Below are 14,700 nucleotides of genomic sequence, written 5' to 3' on the forward strand. Positions count from 1 at the left end.
TTTTTATTAGAGAATATGTATTGAGGACCTTTTTGATAGGAATTTCTTTGCTGAAAGCTTTCATAGTTGCCAAATTAACACACTGGAAGGAGCTGGCTAAAGATTCAAACATGCCATTCTGCGCGTAGAAGAGGAAAAGATCAGGGGATGTAGACATTATGTCTGCAATGGGAGTTTCAGACCTGCTGTGTTCGCTCCATTTCTAAAGAAGGGCACTTGTTTCCTGTCAAGGATAGATTCTGAAACCGACTCTCCCCTGGTACTTAGGTGTACACCACAGACAACAGCCTGAAAGACATTTAGTAATATTGCACTCGTAAGAATTCTTGATCTGTTAAGACTGCTCGTCTTGGAACCCACTAAGTCTCTATCACTCACGTAGTTCTTTAAGAGACTATGCTAATTAATGAATATTTTACTTAACTGTATTTTAGAATAATTGAAAATAATCCGGGATATATAAATATGATAATGCCATAATATCATGTTAGTAATTATCCAGTGAGTACTTAAGTGGCAAAACAAGGCATTGCTGAAGTTATAGTGTTGCAGCTCTTTCTGTTAGTGTCTTTATTTGAGGGGAGATGAGACACATGAGAATGTTTATATTCATCATTTCACAAACCAGTTTGTAAAGACTAAGCAACAAAGAGAATAACAAATAATTAAATTTTATTTCTATTACTCTTTAAATGGCCAAGACACATATACTTCAAAATGATTAATATACACAATTGCATGGTTTTAGTGTTTATGTCTAATCAGTTCTTGAAATTAAAACCATTCTTTGAAAAGTAAATATTTTAAGGTGAAAAAAATTTTTGGAATCTTCTGAAAATTTTGAAAATACAGATTTGGAATATTATTATAAATTTATAAACATTATAAAGGTTTATAAACTGTATGTAGTAACCTAACAAATATATTGTGGAAAATAAATTTCTCAAGTTAATAAATAATGTGGCCTTTTAGACACAACAGACCAGAATGAGATCTGACAATCCTGTGCGTTGTGTGATATAGTCAGTAACTGAGGAATTATATATCAAAATAACATATTTTAACATATTTTAAAAGAAGATCCTCTTGTCCAAGCCAGATAAATTTAAGCAAAGGGAGCTTAAGGCCAGTCATCAAATTTACTTTATTTTAAAATAGCAGTACAGATTTTAATAATTGTTTGATATTCTGTCATGATGTTTATGGAATTAAATTACTCATTAATATTTTCAGATTATTTAGAAAAGATGCTTTTCTCCATTTTAAGACTGACTTCTAAGCAGTAAATTGTTTCTTGTTTATATTACTAGGTAAATTCTGTAAGGATTTTGGAACATGATATAAAATGACATGTTTACAGCAAATGAAATATTCTTATGTACATTTTCCCACTCTTCTGATAAGAGCAGAAAAAAGATGAATGCTCCTCCAAACAAAAGAGACATGTGATAAGAAATATATACTGTCAAAATTTTACCTTATATTACTAGATTCTATAAAGTTTAATTTAATCATCTGCATTCTGAATTTTTCTTTGAGAAACCAACATGTAAGTTAAAATGAACTCAACACAGGATAATTTAAATATTTCAGAAAGAAACATGATCACATATATTTTATCATATTTTTTATTGAGATTTTAACCAGAGTTTGCTAGTTTATTAAATTGTCAGCAAGTGTGTATTAAATGAAATAAATTACAATTTAAGAGTGAAATTTTCTGAGATCTGTAAAAGACATACTACTGTTAAAAGTTATTGTGAAGAAAAGTAACCTTTATGATCAGTAAGGTTTTGCTTAACCAAAGGAAAAACTCAAGTCTTTACACTTGCCTCAACTTTCGGAATTTAACAAAGATAATTGATGGTATAAATCAGAAGATGTGTTTCCTACTGCTTCACACTTTAAAAATTTGCAAATATTGTGGATATATATTTACATATATTTTATGCATGTGTGTATATAAATATATGTAAATATATATAATAAAATTAACATTGGGTGTAGTTTGCTTTTATTCGAATAGCTAAGAAAGGTAAAAATAATTTAGCATATGTTTTTATGTTCCAAATTTTTTTCTAAATGTTGGGAATTTTCTCATTGGTTTATTTTACAATTTAGTAAAAGTTAATTTACCATTTTTATATCAAAGTCTTTACAAAATGCTTAACATTGTCTTGTATTAATTTATCTTGAACCAGCAGAAAGGTATTTAGGGAAACAAAATATTAGGTAGAACCATTTGCAAAGCAGAATTTGGAATTCTACAAGTTGCTTTGATACAGGCAACATTCCTAAAAATTAATTAAAAAATAAATTTGAAAACCGTCAAGAGTGAGATTTAAGTTCTTAAAGATAAGAGAAAATATAGCTAATATTTTACAAAAATATAACTGTATAGAATTAGAATTGTGGTGTTTAAGGAACCATGAAGGAAAGAAAGAGAGAAAGTCAACTTGGGATTTTGATGCTATCTCTGGAGGGCATGTAACATGGATTTTTGCAATATTTTGTTTGTGTCTCAGATCTAAATTTACTACTTGTGCACTTCCAATTTGTTTTAAAAATAAATCTTTCAAGTACTATATTTCTAGAGCTATAGGATAAATGCACAAGAGGCATTCACTCAAACATTTTATATATAGTTATAATTACACAGAATTATCTATTGCATTATTTGGAGAGTGGTTTGTGTTAAATCCATTCAAAGTCAGCACAAACTATGTGACAGGTAACTGTGTGTGTAAATTCTTTTTGCAATGTGCAGAATAGCATTTGGATATAGAAATTTTATAAATGTTAATGAATATAGATGATGGTTTGTAAGGAATATTTTAAACACATAGAACTTCCTACTTCATATCATATCTAAATAATAAACGTCAATTAAACATTAAATGGTGATTTCTGCCATTCCACAATGGCACTTTAGATAACGAATGTTCAATCTAATTGACGATAGCACTTAATATGAATAAATCAACAAGAGCAATCTATTTAATTGCATCATGTAGCTATGGATTCATAAGAATTATCTTCTTGAAACTTGTATCTATTTGGTGGTAAGATAAATAGTGAAATTATAGCTTTTAAACTATTATTATTATTTGATGCATTATGCTTACTTATTGAACAGAAAAAAATATGACTGAAAAATCACGATTCAAGGTATACCTATACACATGGAAAATTTAAAATAATTATTTAGTATTAGTATAGAACAAAATAAAACTTTAAGAATTCACATCTGTTATAGCTATACAGATGCTAGGTTTTTTTATTTAATATGTTTGTTTAATTATTGAAGAAATGTGTGAATTGGGGCTAATATCATAGAACTCATGTGGAACAGAGTTAAAGCTTGACTCCAGCTATCCTTCAAAAGATTTAGTGCTCTTTCTACTATGAAATTCCATGGTCCTTCCTTTTATTTATTCGTTTTTTTTTTTTTTCATTTTTTAAAGACTTTGTTTTTTAGAGCAGTTTTAGTTTTATAGCAAAATTGAGAGGAAGGTACCGAGATCCTGTATAATTCTATCCCCACTCAAGCATAGCCACATTATCAACATCCCCCACCAGAGTGATACATTTGTTACAACTGATAAACCTACATTGACACATCATTTTCACCCAAAGTCCACAGTTTATATTGGGGTTTATACTTGATATTGTACATTCCATGGGTTTGGACAAATGTATAATTGCATGTATCTGCCATTATACTATCATACAGAATATTATCACTGTCACCAAAATCCTCTTTGCTCTGCCCGTTTATCTCTTCCCACTCCAGCCCCTGACAACCACTGATCTTTTTACTGTCTCTACAGTTTTCTTTTCCATAACATCACATGGTTGGAATCATACAGATTTTTACTCACCCACTCTAGCCCTGTTTAATACAATAAGATTTTAAAGGACAAAAATGTATTTTAACTTAAAAATTTTGGGCCCAATAAAATAGTTAATTAATCTCTCTATCTCTGTCTCTCTGCCTTTCCTTCTCTCTGTCTCTGTCTCTCTCACTCTCTGTTTCTTTCTCTCTCACACTCACGCATGCGCACGCGCGCGCACACACACACGCACACACACACACACACACACACACACACACACACTCCATAAAAATAGCTTAACTCTAACCAAATATACTACATTTGCTTAAGATTAACATCCTTCAAAAATAGTTAGAAATAAATGTAAACATTCAGCCATGATTTGGTTGTGATAATATTCTTTTTTTTTTGACTGGTAAGGGGATCGTAACCCTCGGCACAGTGTGGTCTGCACCACACTCAGCCAGTGAGCGCACCAGCCATCCCGTTATAGGATCTGAACCCGTGGCCTCGGCGCTGCGAGCGCCGCACTCTCCCGAGTGAGCCACGGGGCAGGCCCAATATATTCCTTTTTAATAATTGTAAAAACTGAATCTAAGTACACAAAATAGGATTAGTTGAATAAATTATGCTGTTTACTAGTTGAACATGAAAATAACACTGTATAAATGTGTTTATAACAATAGTCATATTTATGAGATCTTAGAGAAATCTCACTAAAATATAAAATACAAATAATGACCACTTTAAATATATATTTGTATGCATATGGCATTTATAAGACTTTCTACTTATAATTAAGAATTTTAAGGTCTTAATTTTAAGGTTCCATGTAAAATTTTTTTGTTTATTTTTGACTAACTTTTATACCTTTTCCAGTAGCAATTTCATTATCTCTAACCAAATAATTGTAATACTAATGATATTTAAATTTATTACTGTAAAGAGTTAGAATTATTTAATTTTGAAATACATAACTAAAACTATAAAATATTACAATTAAATAATGAAAACACATTACAGTAGTCAGTTATTACTTCAACAAAAATTCAGTATCAATATTTGCTATATGACCATTTAGATGTTATAAATCAAGTGAAATACAATTTTTAATCATGCTTCCATATAAGGTGGCAGTAGTAAGATTTATTTTCAGAGATGTCTTCTGACTCCTCTATGTCCAATTATTCCTTACAATATATTTGAGTAATCTACTATATTTAAATCTTCTTATACTACTTTTTGAAGTGTAATGCTTATGAAATCATTTTGATGTAAATTTCGTTATATCCTATAAACAATCATTTTGCTCTGTGTCTATTAAGTGATATAACTTACCAAGGGATAAAATTATGAAAATCTCGAACATGGAGATAAAACTAATTTAAAGTAGTAATATTAATCCTATGCCTCAATAAATGCTATTTTCTCAGATATACATTTGTTTAAAATTATACTTAGATGACTTGCTCACTATTTTAGTGAAATGTCAGTAATACTGAAATGTTCACTTGCTCAGGAACATGATGAAATGGTGCTGGGTAATCTGCAAGACACCCAGACTGTTTAAAAGTTAGGTTATATATAGAAAATATTTACATCAAGTTTCAAATACAGTTCCTTAGTTACTATTTCTAGTTGTATAATTTGTGAACAATTAAACAGCTCAAAGAAAAAGATAACTACTAGACCATCATTCTCCCTGGTAGGTAATTATTAGTAGCCTTACATTTGGCATTTGGGGACATATACTCTTATTGTTAAATTATTCAAGCCTTATTAATTTACATTGTATTATTTTTTTGCTCATTATTTTAGATGTGCTTGTACATTAATTATTCACTTGCCCAATTTCCGTTCATATACTCACTCCTTAGCAAGAAATACTAAAAATGCATATTGGTAAATATCCATTCTTAAAATTATATTTTTCTTGCTGTGCCAAGGATTTTGACTTGCCAAAGGACACTATGACACATAACTGCAAGCTAATTTATTCATCTATAGTATTTCATGTGTTGATTAATCTCATATAGAACTATATTCTTTAACCAATGTTCATTAAATACTATTTGCATGTTTTGTAGCTCAAGGAAATATAGTTTTAAAAAAGGATAGTAATATGATGTTACCTCCTAGATTCTTTTTGGCTATAAACTTTTTTATTGCATAAAAAACACTGAAGTGTTGACAAAGGTTCATAAAAGCAGTAGGAAGTTTGGGGAAATTTTTATTCATTTTTCATTAAATCAGTTGGTGTATTTCTCAATAATGCTAGGATATTCTAAGTTAGAGCAAGACTTAACAGTAATGGGAGACATCCCCAGTCTACTGTTGACCTCTATAGTCATGCCACTATCTTTTTCCCCTGGGGGTTCCACAATTATTTTCCAGAAGAGTGAGGGTCTAATACCTTAGGCAAAAGTCACCTTCAAGGATCTCACTGAGAAACTGCATTCTCCAGGGCAGAGTTGTTCTCATTACAACACTGCTCTTTTATTCCCTCCAGGCATAATTAATTGGGCGAACTTTCAAAGAAATAACATTCTCATAAGTGAATTTTTTTAGAATTAATAAAAAGGGAGGGTGAGGTTTTTTTTTTTTTTTAACAAGAGAACTTGTAATGAATAAAAAGATAATTTTGCCTCAAGGTATTCATTTAGTTTTAAAAAATTTTGTAACCTGTTTACATTAATATTACCAACTCCTGTGTTTTATAATAAGCATACATTGAAGTATACATCTTACAAAATGTTGTCCAAGATATAAACTGCAGTTCTATTTTGAGTAGGTAATGACGAAGCTTTATATTACACACAATTTTTAAAACTTTTTTTTCTTTTGGCCCCATAGGAAAATTCTGAGATAATTCATTCTGCTTATAAATATTATCAAAGGGCATTAATGTCTATAATTCTGAAATGGCTTTCATAGTAACAAATTTAATTATTTTAAAAATATTTCTCAGAAAATGTATGTTTTTTTGCCTATTTTGGAGTAAAATGCTTTATATAGTAGCATCAAAAATTGTCATTTGTTTTATGAGATGCTGCTTTAGAAAAGATTTCAATTTCAAATATATTTGTGAAATAAAAAAATAAATATTTGCAATGTCTTAATCAGTGAAAGGGAAATTAATAATATTTCTGGTGCTTTTTTGTGTTGTAATGACAAAGACTGATAAAATGACAAAATCAGGTATCACAATTATAAAGAAAACCTTTTATTTTTCATTTATAATAAAATGCTTATTCATCCGGTTTGAAATATGTAAAACTATCATAAAGGACAAAGTAAAACATCTCTCAAAGAGTCACGTTTAGGTTCAAGAAAACTAAAAAAACTCATTAAACAGAGAAACAAAAATAATACATTATTAACCTATGTTTAAATAGCTGAGGAAACAGAGATTACAAATTTTCCTTCTACTTGTTATTGCTGTGGCCAAATGATTCAGCCTCATACAACAAATGATTAAAGTTAGAAATAAATCATATAAATCAACACAGAATAATTGCTTGTAAAATTGGTCTTTGCTATATTTTTACTTCATTGTTTTCCAATTTTCTACACAATCCTCACATTATAATTAACCATTTGGTGACTGTTTTCATTTAGATGTTTTACTGGTCCGTAAAATCAATCCTCACGTGTGATGTATGAGTTCCATTGCTTGCCCCCCCACTCCCACCATATATCAACATTTTTCACTTTCACTGTTACTTGTCTCTGCTAATGGGAACATCATTTTCTCCTCAGTTACATTTGTGTATTTTAGAGTAGGATATAGGCTAAGCTGCTATGCAGAGTCTCTGGCTTAGTTAGACAAGACATGATTTTATTTCACCCTCTTTTAGAAGTCAGGAGGTGGGTGTTCCAGGTTAATATGGAAGCTGCTTCATTCATGTGATTATTCATGCTGATGGGGGAGTCTTCCTTTGCATGGTTGAACAAAGGTCACCATCATACCGGCTTCACAGAAAAGAATGAAATTTAAGGCAGTAGGACAGAAAAACTGAACAGTAACTTCAACTCACATTCTCTTCCTGAGGGCTTAGTCAAATGGTCATGTAAAGCTGTGTACAAGAGAGGCAAGGGAATGGTCTTGGGCTTAGTGGCCACATGCACAGGCAGTTAAATATTATCAAAAACAAAGAGAAGAACACATTTGGGGGGACATTCGCAATCTGCTATGTCAAACTAGAAAATTTTGAGTAATATAATATTGATTGTTTTTCTTATATAAATATTGGATAAGCCGTTTAAATCTCTTCTATCTATAGGTTCAATTAGATATTTCTCATCCTTTCTAATTCTCTAGTTTTCCTTAATGATTATCAAGAATATTGTAGTCATTTCTAACCCACTTGCATACTTAGATTTGGTTAATTTTTCTACAGGATAACTTCGAAATGTGTTGACTATTTTAAGAAGTATTACAAAATGTTCAGGAAAGCTTTATGTATCTAAAATGATTAAATTCTTGATGCCAGTCACATCCTCCTATAATGTGGCACCAGCCAAACTTCACAGTTTTTATTTTTTATTATAGACAATCCATATTTTAAATCCATACCTATAATTCTATTTTTATAGCTTGGGTTCCATTGTTCTCTTTGTTTAGGCTGCTTACTTTTACTTTTATTTACATATTTCTAAATCTATAAAGCCTGAAGAAAATGATACTTTTTATTTGTCACTTTTCCTTTCCCCTAAATAAAAATTTACCTCTGCTTTCTAAATCTTCATTGCATTATTATCCTGCTGTTTATTGAGCTGATTTACCCTATGGTGTAATAAAATCATTAAAACGGAGAATGCAACATAGCATGGTAATTTCCATTTAAGAGTTGTTTTTTTATTTTGTTATTTTTAATCTTCAAATTTTGCTTTTGGATAGGATAGAGTAATTTGCTGCAGAACAATATTTCTTTCATGAACAAATAAAATAATAAAGACATCAAATTAAAAAAGGGTTTGAGGAGTTAAGTTTCTAAAGAGGTAGAACCGTGGTGTGATTAGCTGACAATTTGTTACCATATTTTCCCTTGAGCATATTTGCTGATGTTGGTCACTTTCAGAAGCTCAAAATATGGATTTACTAGATTTAAATAGAACTACTGTGGGGCAGCAAAATATTTAGGGCTTTTGTTAATAGCATGGGCTACAGAGAAGTAGCATAATGTTTATATTTCAAATACATGGTTATTTCTTTCTTAAGACTGCTGAATTCTTAAGCCATGTGGCTAGGAAGATAAAGGCTTTCACTTAAAACTCCTAAAAACAGAGTGATGTTTTCTGAAATTTTATTGTATTAAAGAGACAAATATTGAAGTTCGGGACTAGACAAAGAGATGGGGCCTTGAAAGACACATAAATCTCCCAGCTAACATTTTTGGAGGTCTAGGTACTAGGAAAAATGCAAACTAAAGAAACATTGAGTCGTCTCAAAACTGTGATTTATCATGAACTCAGCTGAAGTCTGGAGAGTTTAAGCTGAATTGACCATGTTTTGTCTGTAAGACAGAGGAATAAGTGACCTGCTTTTGAATGATAATAATAGGCTTTAATCTTCATAATAGAAGGTATTTTGGTTTCATACTCTTCTTAACAAGCTGATGTCTAAATCTCTAGTTGTTGATAGGATTATTTGCTAACAATTAGCAGAAATCCCACTTTTACAAAGAATTTCTCTTGACTAATGAGAAATTACTTTTCTGGGAAGTTATGTCCCCTTCCCAGGAAATCAAAATATGGTTAATGATTATCTTATAAAAGGGTACAAAAAGCAATTCTGTTACTTCAAGTGGGTCCAATAATGTGATATAACATACACTACTAAGACCTTCCCTTGTGGATCAAGACAAGGTTAGACATTACTGAAAGCCACATATTTGCTCTGCTATTTCTTTCCCTGCCCTACTTCATTGTTTTCTCTAGGAGATTTTCTGACAAGCACTCTCTGTCTTGGGCTTTATTTCTAGGGAATTCATCCTATGAGAGACTCTAAAAATATTTTTATATTGTCCTAAATTCATTTAAAAATCACCAAGAATGTAAAACATAGTACTACATAAGCCAAAAACCAAGAAAAAAAAAAAAAAAAAGACAGTGAATGTGATTCAAATATTTGTTAGTAGACAAAAACTTGAAAATAAATGTAATTATGTATTTAAAAATAGAAGAAAAATGAAAGAAAATAAATGAATGTGAAAATATTTTTCTGAAGAATTAAAATCTATTTTAAAAAATGATAAGTAACTTGCTAAACAGTAATTAACAGATTTAAAGAGCAGAAGACAAAATTTCTACACTGGAAGACAGGTCAAAGGAAAGCATAAAAATAAAGTGCTACATTATGGGTTGAATTGTGACCCCCCCCCCCCCCAAAAGATGTGTTGAAACCTTAACCCTCAGTATTTCAGAATGTGAATTTATTCGGAAACAATTATTTCAGATGTAATTGGTTAAGACAATATCATACTGCAGTAGGGTGGGCCTTTAATCCAATACACCTAATGTCCTTATAAGGAGAGAAGAGACATAGAGGAAAGACAGCCACATAAAGATACAGAGATAACAGGGAAAATGCCATGTGAAGATGGAAGCAGGAACTGAAATGATGCTGTACAAGCGAAGGATCGTTAGCTGTCACCAGATGCTAGAAAAGAATCACGGAACAGATTCTCCCCCAGAGCCCTCAGAAGGAACCAACCTAACTGACATCTTGATTTTGGACTTCTAGCCTTCAGACTGTGAGAGAATAATTTCATGTGGTTTAAAGCCACCCAGTTTGTGGAATTTGTTACAGCAACTCTAGGAAACTAATATACAGAAAGAGTTTTTTTTGTTTTTAGTTTTAACCATTTCTTAAATATTTTTTTTTGCTGTCTTTTTAAAAAATATATTATTCTTTATTATTAGCATGTTCATTATTACAAATCGTGATTTCTCTTTATGCCCCTTACCCAACCTATCACTCTCCAAACCCCTTCTTTCCCTCTCACCATCTTTAGTATCCTTAGGTTTGTTCTCTCCTTCTGAAAGTTCAACGTATTATGGTCCTTTCTTTTTTTTCTTTCTTTCCTGTGTTTCTTTCTTTCTCTCTCTCTCTGCTCTCTCTCTCTGTTTCTTTCTTTCCATCCTTCCTTCCTTTCTTCCTTTCTTCTTTCCTTCTTTCGTAGCACATAGTTGTGAGTAAAATCATGCAGTATTTCTCTTTTTTTGTCTGCCTTATTTCACTTAATATAATTTTCTCCAGACTTATCCATGTTGCTGCAAATGGCAGAATTTCATTCTTTTTATAGTTGAATAAGTATTTCATTGTGTATATATGTATATACACCACATTTTCCTTACACAGTCATCAGTCAATGGCCACTAGGTTGGTCTATATCTTGGCTATTGTAAATAGAGCTGCGATGAACATGGGAGTTCAGGTGTCCCTTCAACATGATGATTTCCATTCCTTTAGATATATACCCAGTTGTGGGATTGCTGGATCATATGGTAGCTCTGTCTGTAGTTGTTTGAGGAATCTCCATACTGTTTTCCATAATGGCTGTACTAATTTACAGTTCACCAACAGTGTAGAAGAGTGACCCTTTCCCTGAATCTTTGTCAGCATTTGTTATGCTCAGTCTTTTTAATAATGGCCATTCTAACTGGGTGAAATTATAACTCAATGTGGTTTTGAGATGCATTTCTCTGATGACTAGTGCTGCTGAGCATTTTTTCATGTACCTGTTAGCCATTTGTATGTCATCCTCTGAAAAATGTCTGTTCATCTCCTTTGCCCATTTTTAAATTGGATTTTTTTTTTTTTTTTTTACTACATAGTTGTTTGGGTTCTTTATATTCTGGATATTAATCCCTTATAGGATGTGTAGTTTATGAATGTTTTCTCCCATTCCATTGGTTGTCTTTCCACTCTGTTGATTGTTTCCTTTGCTGTGCAGAAGCTTTTTAGTTTGTTATAATCCTGTTTATTTTTTCTTCTGTTATTTGTGCTTTGGGGGAATTATTCATAAAGTCTTTGCCTAGTCCTACCCCCTGTAGTGTTTCCCCTATGTTTTCCATTTGTAATTTTATGGTTTTGGATATTATAGTTAACTCTGTAACCCATTTTGAGTTGATTTTGGTGAAAGTGAGAGGTACACATCCAGTTTTATTCTTTTGTATATCGATGTTCGATTTTCCCAGAACCATTTATTGAAGAGGCAGTCTTTTCCCCAATGTACGTTTTTGTTGCCTGTGTCAAAGATCAGTTGGCTGTAAATATGTGGATTGGTTCCTGGGCTTTCTATTCTGTTCCACTGATCTGAGTGTCTGTTTTTATACCAATACCATGTTGTTTTGGTTACAGTAACATTGTAATATGATTTGAAGTCAAGTAGTGTTATGCCTCTAGGTTTTTTTTTTTTCTCAGAATTGCCTTGGCTATTCGGGGTCTTTTGTTGTTCCATAAGATTGTTAGGATTGCTTTTTCTGTTTCTGTGAAGTATGTCATCGGTATTTTGATGGGGATTGCATTCAATCTATAGATTGCTTTGGGTAGACTGGACATTTTCACAATGTTAATTTTCCCAAACAAGAGCATGATATCTCTTTCCAATTTTTTGTGTGCTCTTTAATTTCTTTCAGTAGTGTTTTGTAGTTCCTGTTGTAGAGAACTTTCACCTCCTTGGATAAATTGATTCCTAGGTATTTTATTTGTTTTGGCAGCTATTGTAAGTTAGCTTGCTTTCTTGATGTTTCTGTTAGTTTGTTACTGGAGTATGAAAACGCTACTGATTTTTGGGTGTTGATTTCGTATCCTGCAACATTACTGAAATTGTCAACCAGTTGTAAGAGTTTTTTGGTAGTGTCTATAGATTTTTCTATATATAAGATCATGTCATCAACAAACAAGAACAGTTTGACTTTATTCTTCCTAATCTGGATGTCCTTTCTTTGTTTCTCTTGACTGATTGCTTTGGCTGGTACTTCAAATACTATGTTACATAGGAGTGATGAGTGTGTGCATCCTTGTCTTATTCCTGTTCTTAAGGATGAACAGGATGTTATTGGTGATTGGTTTGTCTTAAATGGCTTTTATTGTGTTGAGATTATTTTCTTCTATACCTAATTTTCTGAGAGTCTTTTTCATGAAAGGATGCTGAATTTTGTCAGATGCTTTTTCTGCATCTATTGACATAATCATATGTTTTTGCCCTTGTATCACATTTATTGATTTGCATATGTTGAAAAACCTTGCATCACAGGGATGTATCCCACTTGATCATGGTGTATAATTTTTTTGATGTGTTTCTACATTCTGATTGCTAATATTTTGTTGAGGATTTTTGCATCTATGTTCATCAAAGATATTGGCCTGTAATTTTCTTTTTTTGTTGTATCTTTATCTAGTTTTGGTGAAGTTGGCCTCATATAATACATTTGGGACAATGGCTTCTGTTTCAATTTTTTGGAATAATTTGAAGAGAATTGGTCTTAATTCTTCTTTAAAGATTCCATAGAATTTGGCAGTAAAGCCATCCAGTCCTGGGCTTTTCTTTGTTGGGAGACTGTTGATTACAGCTTCAATCTCTGTACTTCTTATGGATCTGTTCAAGTTTCCTATGTCTACTTGGTTCAAACTTAGTAGTTGTATGTGTCCAAAAATTTGTCCCTTTCCTCCAAGTTTTCAAATTTAATGGCATATATTTGTTTATAATAGTGTTTAGTGATTGTATTTCAGTGGTGTCAGCTGTAATGTCTACTTGTTCATTTCTAATTTTTATTATGTGTGTCTTTTTAGCTAGACTAGCTAATGGCTTGTCTATTTTTCTTATCTTCTCAAAAAACCAACTTTTAGTTTCATTGATGTTTTGTATCCCTTAGGGGGTTTCTATTTCATTTAGTTCTGCTCTGATCTTAATTCTTTCTTTCCATCTACTAACATTGGGGTTAGATTGTTCTTCATTTTCTAGGTCTGTGAGGTATAACATTAGATTGTTTATTTGCCAGTCTTTCTATTCTTCTGATGTTAGCATTTATTGTGAAAACTTCCTTTTTAGTACTTCATTTACAGCACTCCACATATTTTGGTATGATATGTCTTTATTTTCATTAGATTCAATAAATTTTTTGATTTTTCTGTTTAATTTCTTCTTGAACCCATATGTCATTCAGGATAATGTTGTTTAATTTCCATGTACTTGTATGATTTCCAGAGTTTCATTTGTTATTGATTTCTAGTTTTAATCCATTGGGATCTGAAAAAATACATAAAATAATTTTGATTTTTTAAAATTTGTTGAGACGTGATTTGTGACCTAACATGTAGTGTATCCTGGAGAATGTTTTATATGCTGATGAGAAGAATGTATGTTCCGTGTTTGTTGGATGAAATATTCTATAGATGTCTGCCAAGTCCAACTGGTCTACAGTATAGTTTTAAACCTACAGTGCAGTTTTTGTTTCTCTGTTGATTTTTTGCCTACATGATCTGTCCAGTATTGAGAGGGGGTGCTCAGGTTCCCAACTGTTACTCTATTTGAGTCTATCTCATTCTGCAGGTCTAATAGTATTTGCTTTATATATCTGGCTGCTCCAATCTTGTGTGCATATATGTTTATGATTGTTATGTCTTCTTGCTGGATAGAAATCTTTATCATTATATAGTGGCATTCTTTGTCTCTTTATGATTTTTGGTTTAAAGTCTATTTTATCTGATATAAGAATAGCTACTCCTTGTTTTTGGTTTCTATTTACATAGTATATCTTTTTTTAAGCCTCTGATATATTTTAATTTTTTAATTTGTTATGAATATTCATGGAATACAGAGCTGACCATCACCACTTTTGTTCAAGATGTGATGGC

Source organism: Cynocephalus volans, chromosome 1, assembly GCF_027409185.1.
Source record: "Cynocephalus volans isolate mCynVol1 chromosome 1, mCynVol1.pri, whole genome shotgun sequence".
NCBI classification, from domain to species: Eukaryota; Metazoa; Chordata; class Mammalia; order Dermoptera; family Cynocephalidae; genus Cynocephalus; species Cynocephalus volans.